This window comes from Glossina fuscipes, unplaced genomic scaffold, assembly GCF_014805625.2.
Source record: "Glossina fuscipes isolate IAEA_lab_2018 unplaced genomic scaffold, Yale_Gfus_2 2, whole genome shotgun sequence".
Classification (NCBI taxonomy): domain Eukaryota; kingdom Metazoa; phylum Arthropoda; class Insecta; order Diptera; family Glossinidae; genus Glossina; species Glossina fuscipes.
Window position 1 is genome coordinate 26,673,964 of NW_023998416.1, and position 12,840 is coordinate 26,686,803.

General features: G+C 31.9%; 1 protein-coding gene across 1 annotated transcript in view; it reads left to right on the plus strand.

Moving 5' to 3' along the window:
• LOC119633004 overlaps positions 1-12,840 on the plus strand; it is a 133,800-nt gene that overhangs the window by 98,403 nt on the left and 22,557 nt on the right. The window lies entirely within an intron of this gene.

Sequence of the window (12,840 nt, forward strand, 5' to 3'; positions counted from 1 at the left end):
TAACATGGTATGGAATGTTATAATGCATAGCTTTTGGCTCAAATGAAACCTAGTCTATGTATTGGACATTTACTATTAACTATAACATCTACACAAACGCAAGTATCAAAAATATCATTAAATTCTACCACTTGACGTTGTGCCTGCTTGCTTAGCTTCTCCAAATGTTTCTGACACGTACACTTAGTTAGCAATAAGCTCTTAATATTACATACAGAATGAACACTTTTTCAAGTACAGGTGTCCTATATCAAAATGCATTTTTACGTCACAATTGGACTGATGCCGTGTAGCTGCATTAATTTTATTTCATTTCTTTGTTTAACTGGAACAGTTTTTATGGTATATCGTTACACTGGTTAAGTGCTAGTTGCTTTCATACGATATTTCTCGCGCTTACAATACAATACTATTTTTCTTAAAATTTGTCGTCTTGCAGCAAAAGTTGATAGCACAAACGAGTGTAAATCTTTCGATGTAAATATTTTTTTTTTTTTTTTTTGTGTATAATAACCTTTAAAAACACCTGTGAAAAAGAACTTTTTCGCCTCTAATGAAGGCCGTATGTGAAGACTTTGGCATTTTGTATTTATATTGACTGCTTGATTAAGAATGGGGAAAAAGCGATGTTTAAAGAAGGAATTTCGTTTTTCGAAATATCTACCTGCATCTCTGAAAGTTTTTTGTTCGCTTTTACAGCAGTATTGGTGAATATTACGATTCGTTCAGTCCTTGGTTTCCTTGCGAATTGTGATTTTTATTAGCATTTTCTTAGTAAATTGATATGTACAGTGAACATCCTTGTAAGATGTGTTCGTATAACACACGTTTGCATAATGCGGTAGAGAAATTGTGACCACATTCGTATAACATGCTTATATAATACGCTATGCATTGATATATTTTTATACATTTCTCTGTCTCTCTCTCTTTCTCCCTTTCAGGTGAAAAAAAAAAATTTATTATTCAGCATCAATAAGAACCGTTACCGTATAGTTTCTTAAACGTGATAATTAAAGAAAGTTATCTTAAATATAGCAACTAAGTTAATATCTATGGGCTGTGGACGTCTTTGTATAATCTAAGTGACTAGTGCAACATAAATTTATATAACAGGGAACGAATCTACCGTGTTTTAGGGAAGTCCACTGTATATAAATATTACATACATAAATCATTTACAGTATATATTTATCAAAAGTTGTGTTTTCCATATATTAAAGGCATCGCATACCATTATTCTGCACCTTAAACCAACGGAAACCTATTCATTAATGGGAATTGTTCCGTTCTCTGTTACATTTTAGGTTAGTCATCATATTATTACATGTGTTATCGGGCACATATTCAAACACAGAGATCAATTCCTCCGCAACACATAAGTGCAATGGCTTACGAAAAAAAAAAAAAAAAATAGTAGAGACTTGCTCAAGGCTAACAAAAGGATTTTCAAAAAGGAAAAGAAATGCAAAAACCTCTCCAGTCAGGACCTTTTCAAAGAAAATGTTTACAGAACTAACAAACAAAACAAAACAAACGAACACTAAGCAAACGACTTATATCTATAATTAACTATAATTCAATGTATATATAATATATATGTAATATATATATATAAGGTAAAAAAGATTATATATATTGTTAAGTTTAAATAAAAATTAATCGACCATTTCAATATTAGAAAAATTAAAATTTATGTTACTTACTTAGATTACGAGATTCCATGATATTCGCACCTAGATGACATAATAATTTACACAATATTAACATATAGAAATAAATTGAGGGTATTCTGACGGTTATCGAGGTACCGGCACAAGCATTGTATAATTAAATAATCATAGGTTATCAGTAAAACGCCTTTGCAGTTGTAGACGCAGCTGCGTTCGCTTTGCTCAAGACATAACAATACAATGTAGGCAGGAGTATTGATAAGTTAAATGAAGGTGAGATAAGAAGCTTCGATGTTGCGAAGTAGACATGCCAATCGATGAAGCTACGTGACCAAAATCCCCCAAAAATTGTTTCTGAAATGGTTGGCATAATGAAAGGTGGATCTACCTTCAAGCACTTCATATCCACATAAATTTAGCAATTAACTTACGTGAAGTGTACACACAGAAAATTCTTTATAAAACCAATGCATCATATGAATGGATATTCGCTCTATCTTGCAAAACAAACATCCTATACAAACTACAAGTATGTATTAGTAAACTATACTCACACTAGATGAAAATTATTTGTCTATGATTTTCGACCGACACTAGTACTTCACCATTTGTGGAAATTTGGCATTTGCTGTTAGTTCATAGTAAACGGAAGAGAGTGTAAAAATAATTTGTTATGCTACAATTGAATCGTTACAAGATTGCTTGGTGCAACCTTAGCAAAATATTCATTTCAAAACCAATAAATATTCATCTTTGCATTTGCCCTAAGTATTTACCAGAATTTCCATAAATTAACAGTAAAGAAAGTTCAAATGCATCTGAGTTCATAGTAACAATTTCCAGATGTTTTATCACACTTCAATCATAAGTTGCTGTACGGTGTGCATAATTGTCTTAAATGGTTTTTCTTTTCTTGCTGTTTTTACTTAGTTTTGTAAATTCATGAATATACATTTTACTTTCTTTTCCTTTAAATGTCTTACCCTTACTATGCACTTTCATTTCATCTTAACATTTTCATACGCCAAGTACGAGATTTGTGTTGAGAAAAAGAAAAAGCATACATAAGCTGATGTAAGTTCTTTAAAGAAAATTTATGGCATAAGAAAAAAGTCATAATACTCTACAGCGGCAATATTTAACAATTTTTAACAAAATGCCCATAACACTTAAGTTGCCGTATAAATTTCAATACATACATACACACATATATTGAAATTGCAGAAGAGCTATTAGTTGCTTTTTTCTTGTTGAGTAATGAATTCTTTATGTCTCTCTTACCCACTTCCTCCCTTTTACTGTACAGTTATCTTTTCGCTATCCTTGCCCTATAGTTGATATAACTTTATATGCCATCAAGGATCGTTTAAGTACCGCATACAATTCGCAAAACCATAACTTTTGTATTGCATATGATTTATTTCGTTCGCTCTTAACATGCACTTGAGAATACTGAAGATACATATGTTAAAACATCGTATTATACATAGTTTAAGGCATTGCATTGCACTATGTGTCGTGCAACACAAACACGAGACATGTCTTCAGAATATCGATAGATATAGAGGTAAAAGTTTTAAAAACTTTTTTCCAGTTATCGCATAAAAGCGCAATTTAACAAGTTTTATATTTAATCTAAAAATACGTGTTTCAAGTCCCATAGTAATCTAGATGAAAGTTCTTTGAAATTCAATTTATATTCTTATATATATAGCTAAGTTTCAAATATAATTATACTTTAAATCTGAAGAAGAAAAATAATACAAAATCTTATTTGTTCGTAATTATTGAGAATTCAAAGGAATAAATTCATTGAAGTAAAACTAAATTTTATAGTTTTCTTCATACACCTTTACAACTTTGCAATGATGTAAATATTGATGAAATCCTTAATAATTTACTCATTTCCTTTTAACATGGTCATGAAGTGTTAATAGTAATAGAACATGCATATGTACTCATAATATACTTATTATATAAATTCTGTTTAAAATTTTCAGCAAAAGGAGAAAATAAATGAAACAAATTCATATCTGAATAATATCTTTCAGAGTAGAAGGAATGGAAATAAAATCGTATCTAGCTTAAACCGAATCTGACTACAGCAAGGAGAAAGATCGTAAATACAAACGTTAAAATAAGGACAAACACATAAACTAAGATAAACGATTACAAGGACAGACGACGGCAGAGGTAAATGAATGCAAGGCTAGATAAGCGTAACAATAGATAAATGTAAAAATAAACGAATGAAAGGAGAGATGACCGTAAAAATAGACGATTCCAAGGATTTCCGCCCGCTCATATACGCGATCGTAAAAAAAAAGACCGCAAGGATAGATGACCGTATCGATAAATGACTATAATGACAGACGATAAATGAAAAAAGCAAATGACCAATCGACGGCCGTAAAAATAAACGATTGCAAGGACAGACAACTGCAAATATAGACGACTGAAAAGATTTCCGGTCGTGCTAATGCGCTATCGCGAAGATAAACGACCGCAAGGATAGACGACCTTAGAGATAAGCGACTGCACTATAGACGACCGTGTGAATAGATGATCGTAAAGGTAAACGACAATAGGGATAGGCGACGGTGCAGGTAAATGACCACAAAGATAAACGGTCTTGGATCAAAATGATTGCAAGGATACACAATACAGATAAATGACCAGAAAGAGAAACAACATTAGCTATAGATATAACCGCACGAATAGAAGATCATAAGGATAGACGCGGATCGTAGCGATTTATCATTGAAAAATAATCGCAAAGAAAGTAGGAAAAAGGGGTTGCAAGTACAGTTTGACGTGAAAACTTATAAACATAAAAACAGACGGACTTAGGCATTCATTAAGGACGGACGAAGGAATGCCAGATATTTTCTCTTTAATATTACAAATTGACTAAGAGAGCTAGCATGCCGATCCGATGGCCTGATATGAAAATTCAACTTATTGCTATTTGCAGAATATGCTTGAGTAGAAAATATTTGCAAAAAAATATTTATTTAAATAGGTTGTTTACATGCACACAATGTGCAATCGTGCTCATTGCATACTTATGACAATTTGTTTTCAAATTGTTGCCATCACAATTTGCAACAGTTACTTGTCAATTGCAACTAAGTACACATTTTCTGTTACAATTGTACGCATTTGTGGAAATGTAATAAAATATGTTTTTTAGTTTATTTGCTTAAATTATATGCTTTGTTGATATGTTCAACATATGTAAATATATTCTTGAAACACGAACGCATAGAGGTACATATTTACAAACGCATATAGATAAATATGTATATATATTTGTTTATTGCGTTTAAACACCATGCTGAGTGTATAAATTGCATAAAACTCTGTCTATTTATGTTATATGATATATAAATTCTTTTTTTTTTCTTTTCAATTTATTTTCTTTTGTATTGATACAACAATAAGTGTTCCAACCGAACGTACTTGATCTTTATTTTCTTTTCTTTTTTTTTTTTTAATTTTCAAAGAAAAGATTGTCATGTAAACAAAGTGTACATTGCGTTGCCCATGTTCGAGTATATGGAGAAACCTTTTCTACGAACAACAAACGCTTCCACTTAATTGAATTCATAATAGACAGAGTGGGTTACTTTAAGAATTAACTTTTCAAGTACAGCACAACTTTAAATGGTGCAATAAATAACATGGTAAGGATTGTCTTTTTTTTAATCTTTATTAGCATCAAAGCAAAAAAACTGAAACTTTATAGATATGTTGAACTAAATCCTAAGACACCGTCCGTTAAACAAATTTTGTTGTAAATGATGCAACGTAAAGACCAAAGTCGCGCTTGATTTGATCTTACATTGAAGTATAAGAGTAATGTATGCATTTAGCTTTTAATCTAAAATATATATATATATATATGTAAATATAAATAGGTACTGAAACGAAATGGAATGAGAAAGAATGGACCAAATCAAAATCGGTCAGCTGACGTGCGATGAATGTGATCAATTGACAACGGCAATCATATTTAGAGTAGTGGAAGATTGCACATTCTCTTCCTTCCGCATCGAACTGTTTACTGGAGAAAACATCACCAACTCTAAGATAAATCCATTAATATCCGTAAGAGAATTGCACGTTAACGAGCCGATTAGGTTTAGGTTAGATTTAGACTAGGTTAGGTTTAGTTTGCTTAGTTGACCGTGCGAATCGACTGACAATGATAGCCCGATATACATACAGTTTGATTCTTTAATCTGGATGAAATTCCTTTACCTATTTTCAAGGCGATAGGTTAAGAAATTAGTTAAATTGCTCCTTAAATTTGTATTTAAGGTAATAGAACTAATTCTGAGGAAAAAATATATATGTAAAGAATAGAACGTTGAAGAGTAAGACATTTTGATGATTTTATGTCAGCAACATCAAGCCTGTAACACCCGCGGAGCTACAATAAAATTTTCATTTCCTCAATGTCCAATTAAATATTTACAAAGCACAGAAGTGCACGCTGTATGCGTCTAGATAAGATTGTTAGGAATTTCAAATGCTTTGGTGGGAGACAACTAAGTGATCTCTGAGATAATTAGATTTCCTATAGACGTTGACCTCCCCCTTCCACTTCTTATAACGGCTGCCAGGTTATTATCTCGCTACGTTGGCATTATCTCACTTTCTTCACTTAATTTACTTTATATCAGTTACCCTACATATCCCAAGGGCCGGTAATCCTATCACGAAGGCTTAAAGCTATAGAATTTGTCGTTCATTTTGAGTTTTTCTTCTACAAATTGAATCTTAATTGTGCATTTTGGAATCCCATTTAATTTAATTTTCAACTAATTAAATCGCTTTATGTATATATATAAATAAACATATAGCATATTTCTGTTATATATTTGAACAAATTGTCGTCACTCTTCTTCCTTACTGCATTAAACATAAACATTTCAAAACAAACGCTTGCACGCTCTGAATATTCAATCATTAAGAAGCAAGTACCATCCACCTAAAAAGCTACTTGTGTTAGCTGACTAAAGCCAATGACTTGTGTTCGTCATCATCTACGTTACAAGAGACTATTAAATACGTATATATGCTGCTGTAGATCTTGCAACCAAAAGAAAGGAGGTTTTGTTTCCTTAAAAACATTTATTTTTGAGAAAATTTACTGTACTATGTATCCATACTTCCAACTAAACTAAAGACAGCTTATCCCAAAAATAGCGGCAAAGCTAAAGAATATTCGATCGTAACTTTGGAGATTTACGTAATTTTCTAAGCAAGCAAAGAATTTTCACCAGCAACCCAGGGTCCAGGCTTCAAGGAGTAGAGTTTTCAATAGAGCCAAACAACTACAGAGCCTAGTGCTTTAAGACTTTACTCTTATAATTTGTAATATATCTCTAATTCACTAAATTAATAATAATAATTCATCTACTGGAGTAGAGAAATTTAAAAATTAGAAAACTCTAACATTCTTTGCTTTAAAAATATATTATGCGAACGACGCGCTTACCCAAAATTAATTACTACAAGCAAGCAAACAAAGCAAAAAGTATAATAATAGAATAATAAACAACATTTATTCTAAAATTCTTCTGAAATCATAAATGCGGATCGGTCACTCGTGCTTATACTTTGTTAGCTTCCATTATTTCAATGTTTATTACAAATAATTAAATAAAGGATAGAGCAATGATTATAACAAAACAATTCTTCATGCACAACTCAACAACACCGCTGTTACATTACATTGTTCCGTTTCTTTGATTTTATTCCCTATTTGTCTATCTATTCTATTCAGTTTTCGTTCAGTCAGCATTGTCAACTATTTTTCTTATTTCATTCTACTTTCTTCATTCTTCATAAATTTAAATGAAACTTACACAGAGTGTTCTTGCAGATGAAGCATAATTTATGTGTTTAGATACGATTCACCAGCAAAATAGTTAATGTCATATTCATAAGCTGTATTTGGAATCCCGCTACACGGATTTATCATTGACGTTCTACAAAAATCATGTTTAGCAATAAGGCAGCAAGAAAGGTCTTACAAATCTGTCTCTCACTTTGTATCGTTAAGAACTTAGAAACTCTGTAAAGAATATTTGAACAGATCAAGATTTTGGTCCGGCTATACAATGTTCATCAGTCATTCATCGGTTATTACAATGCAAATTTGAAGTCGATAGCTTCTTTTTACAGAGGGACATGCCTAAATCGTTTCAGAATTTCCCGTATATACACTATATAGAGTATCCAAAGCTTCCTTTTGGGTGTTGCCAACATTATGACAAAATGACTACACCACCATCTTTCGGTGGTGCGTATAATAATTGGAATTAAGCAACGGGTTTTTCATATAGCTGCACTTAACTCTAACCACTTTGCAAGTCAACACTTGAAATCCAAATGGAAGGTTGGCGAAGCGATCAAGCTGCTGTCTGATAACAAGAGGAGAAAGCCTTAATAAAGGTTATTCGATTTCCGATGGGTATAGCGCCAGATGAGATATTTTATTGGATGATCTGCTAACTCTCAATGATATTTTTCAAACCATCACAGATTCAAAATTTATTAAATTTTGATGTTAAATAAAATTCAAGAATATAAGATCTCTTCGCACACACTTACTATCCAGTCTAGAAAGATGAGATTTTAACTTCAAATAAATATTGTGTTATAGGTTGTATGGTGATGTGTATATAATGCGTGTACTGATGATAATATGATATACGATATTTTCTATTCAAATATTTTCGTTTTTCGAAATTATTTCTATTTTCTCATATTTTCCATTCTAATCCTTAACGAACCAATGTCATGGTGCTGCTCATATACTGACATTAGTGTTCCTTAAGGGTTAAAATTTAATTTTGATGCATTCTATTACATTAGCTATGAATCACTTAATCCCTTTTACGCCCTGGTTGGCTAATATAACCACGATTATTATTAATGCATTTATTCGCCGCTCTTCTTGCCCGATGTACTGAGTAAAAGTGTTAATAATTCACTTTATGCGAATATTTACGTGCAAGTTAATTATTCATATTACAGGTATAACATAATTAACTGTAAGCTTCTTTGTTTACCGTAAGTGATGATTGATTTTTATTAGCCAAATACTTAAATGAATGAAAATATACATACAATTTTTAGGTCTGATATACCGGGGAAGCTTTCATCTGTTACTTTATAAGAATGCTTTGGTTAACTACTGTTCTGCTTTTAATGCTCATTTCGAAACAAATTTCACAATTTTTTATAGAAATTTATATAGATCTTTAGCCAAAAGGCAACTGGTTTTGAAATGTTTAAATTTTTATAAAAAATATTTTCACCGCATAAAATAAATAAAAGCAAAAGCCAATCGAAATAAGCAAAAAGGAGAAACCACAAATAAATAACCAACAAAATGCTAACAACAAACGAAAATTTATACAAGTGCCGCTAGTTAGTTATCGAATACTTGCATTCATTATGCTATACGACCAAATCAATATATATATACCAAAAGCGTAAATAGTGGGTGGTTCACACTCGCATGGTATGACTTTACTTAGTGTTAACATTTCAATGATTACAAGGTATATTAATTAATACGCAATAGGACATCGGATAGAAAATATACAACCAATAAAAAATATTTTATTCGAAGTAATCCGTAGCGCTAGGTTTCTATTTTTCGTAATACTCTGAGAACTTTTGGGTGCTACTGCTTGCTTTCCTTCAAGTCGTTTATTGTTCAAATCTCCGTACGAACTAACGCGTTGCAAACAAGTGTTAACCGGAAGAAACCAGCACTTCCCATGTGAGCGCTTTCAATGTGTCTCCAATTGGATGGATGGATGGACAAATGACATGTAACGAAATATCCTCCTGTTCAAGTTCTTTTTTGAACAGCAAACTGTTCAATTTGATTGATTGTTTTTGATAGTGTTCGGCGTCAATCCTTTCCCCAGATTGTGGCAGACCCATGTCCTTCAAAAAATTTTCTTCTTGCCATTACGATGCGGTATTATGACCTACGTGACGGGTATGCCTGAATTTTTGTGTTTCACTTGTCAAAATATATTCCGCTCTCCACAAGAGTAATACTCTCCTTTTGTCACAAATTTGCCCGACATGTTCAACGTTATCACGCTGTATTGTTATATAAAACTTCTAGTGCTATGAGTTGCGAAACATTACTCAGATATCAACCAAAAAATTGTGCAAATGACGCAGATTGGCAAAAATATGATTGATAGCTACAACCATCTATAGGCAAATTCCGGTTTCATGTTTACGTACCTTGCATATACGAATATAAGCCATAAAGCATACTATTCTAGTCGTAGGTTATAAGTTTAGGCATCAAATTTTAGATAGAAAACTACAATCTATTATCAACTTTTAAGATTAGTTGCTGTCGCAAAAATAAATACGAAATCAAATTCTAAAATATTATAGTCAACAACTGTAATACATATACAATAAGCATTGCAAAGTTCTTTAAAATTAGGTGACAAGTTTAATATGAAATGATCTGCGTTCATCAGTACCATCGTTTATCAAATATTGATGTATTGAATATTGAGGACTCGTTTAAAAGGCAAATAAAACATTTTTATTTGTGTGTGTGTGTGTATACTGAATATATACAATGTCACATATCGGTTTGAAACAAGAATGCATGCTGGCATTGACTTGTATTCGTAATCCTCTTTGGAGACGGACGACCTTGTAAAGATCTACAGAAATGCTTTTGCATACACATTTCATTTTTATTCATACATTAAGTGTAGAAATATTTCTTTAATAGTTTTTTTTATGAAAAAAAAAAAAAAAAAAACACTTATTTCAAGAAAATTATAAAAGATATTTGTATCGGATTTGGAAAAAGTATTGTGTGTTGCTAGCTACACATTGCTAAAAAGGCTAAAAGACATCTAATGCTTGTGAGAGTAGACAATAAAAGGAAGTAAAATATGAATTCCATGTCGAAAGTGCAAATAGATTTTTAAGGCCATCTATGTATGGTATGTAATTGTATGAGTATGGTTACAAGGATGAAAGCCCTGTAATGTAATAAATCATCGACGGAAATCAACGTTGATCGGAAGCACTAATGTCACAGCATATCTCTGTTCTGTCGTTACCAACGAATTTTTCCATAATATTCTTAAAATCGTTATATTGTGCATCATTTTCTGCTCGATGGCAGTAGTGATTGCCATTTATTGCTTTCCTTGATACGTGGACACTACGTTACACTTTGGTGGAATAACTAAGATTTACACATTATACTTTCGCGCCCACAACCTGAGTAAGGCCATCTCTTAGAACAATCGATAAGGAATTGCTTCCACACCAAGCACCTGGATATATATGTATTCTTAAAAACACACATGTATACAAATATGTATTTATTTATTGTGCCTATAGGTATATACTATATAGGTATGTATACATATAGTATTGTGTATAAATGTGGTTGTTTTAAAAACGATTTATTGAACATAACAAATAAAAAATAAACCGAAAAACCAAAACGTAGAGGAGGAGAATGTAAAAAGCAACTTAAAAAGGCAGAGAAAAAACACTTTTTTTTAAATAATTTTTTTTTTTTTTTTTTTTTTTTTTTTTTGATAAGCGTTATATTTTAGTTCGCTGTTTCTTTTTAAATATAAGCCGTTCTGCTTAAAGGAAAATCGAAAAGTGTTTACCATCTTCTTGCAGTGTCGACATATGTATGCGATACATGGTTGGGTTTTTCTCTTTGCCATTCTTTTATTGTTTGAACGTAATGTAATATGATGGCAATATCAAATTGTCTCTTTCGCAGGCAAAAGCTTTTCATATTTATTCTTTAGATTGAATTGTAAAATAGAAGCCTACACACACACACGCACACACACACACACCAACACACAAACGAAATTGTGACTCACTTGAAAAGACATTATGTACACGCTTTAAAATACTTGCCAGATACTTGTATATACATTAATGCATTCACTTAAATATACAGTGTATATATATGAACTTTTTAAGTTACTGAAGTAGCAGAGTGAAGCGAAATTACCAAACTAAGTAGATTTAGTTGGCTTTCTTTTTTTACAACATATGATTGATATACATTTTTATTGTTCTTGTTGGCAGCGTTTTTTCTTCACTTAATTTTATTGAGGTTGTCTTAGAATTTATGTCCTTGTAGAAAAGGATGAAAACGTAGACCGTTTAAAAAATATATATATATTTTTATCGGTTACACAATTCGCTAAAAAGCTATGAGAAGCAAACCATAGAAAAATAATAATGGGTTTTTCATTGTCTTATTGTACTTAGCACAGAGTCTATTAATTTTTTTCCTTTCATTATATTTTGCCCAAGGGAGTCATTCAATAAGATGTATATTTATATATATATATATATATACATACTTAATCCAAGAAAGATTTTGTGAAGAATTGCAAAAATTTACGCAATCGTGAAACTTGGCATAATTAGTAAATATTTTAAGCAGTTCAGGCCACAAATCAATATTAATGCGCATACAGTGCGATCCACATACAGTTAATTCCGAGAAAACATAGGAAATTTTAAAATCATTTTATTAGTAACTTACGAGAAATTAAGTTTGACTCATTACAACTTTATATGCTATAGTCGTACGTTAGCCTTATGCCAAAAGATGTTGCGGTACTGGTCTAAAATGAAGACAAGACTTTTCCTTTGGTTCTCATTACAAATCTTCAAATCTTAAGTCGCTGCAGCATTACAGTGCCGGTCTGAAAACAAGCCTTGGCTTTTCCTTTGGCTCATTACAACTCTGTATGCCCTTGTGGTGCGTGACCCTTATGTCAATAGTTGCTGCAGTGTCGATTTGATAACAAGCCATGGCTTTTCCTTTGGCTCATTACAACTCTGTATGCCCTTGTGGTACGTGACCCTTATGTCAAGATATGTTGCAGTGGTAATTTAAAATGAAGCCACGGCTTTTCCTTTGGCTCATTACAACTTTATATACGCTTGTGGTACGTAACTCTTATGTCAATAGATGTTGCAGAGCCAGTCTAATTCCAAGGTAAGGCATTTCTTTTTGCAATTCAAAAAAAAAAAAAAAACACTGATTTAGCAAGAGGCTACTTTTGTCTTGTAGTTGACAATGTTCTCATTGCTTTGACAGATT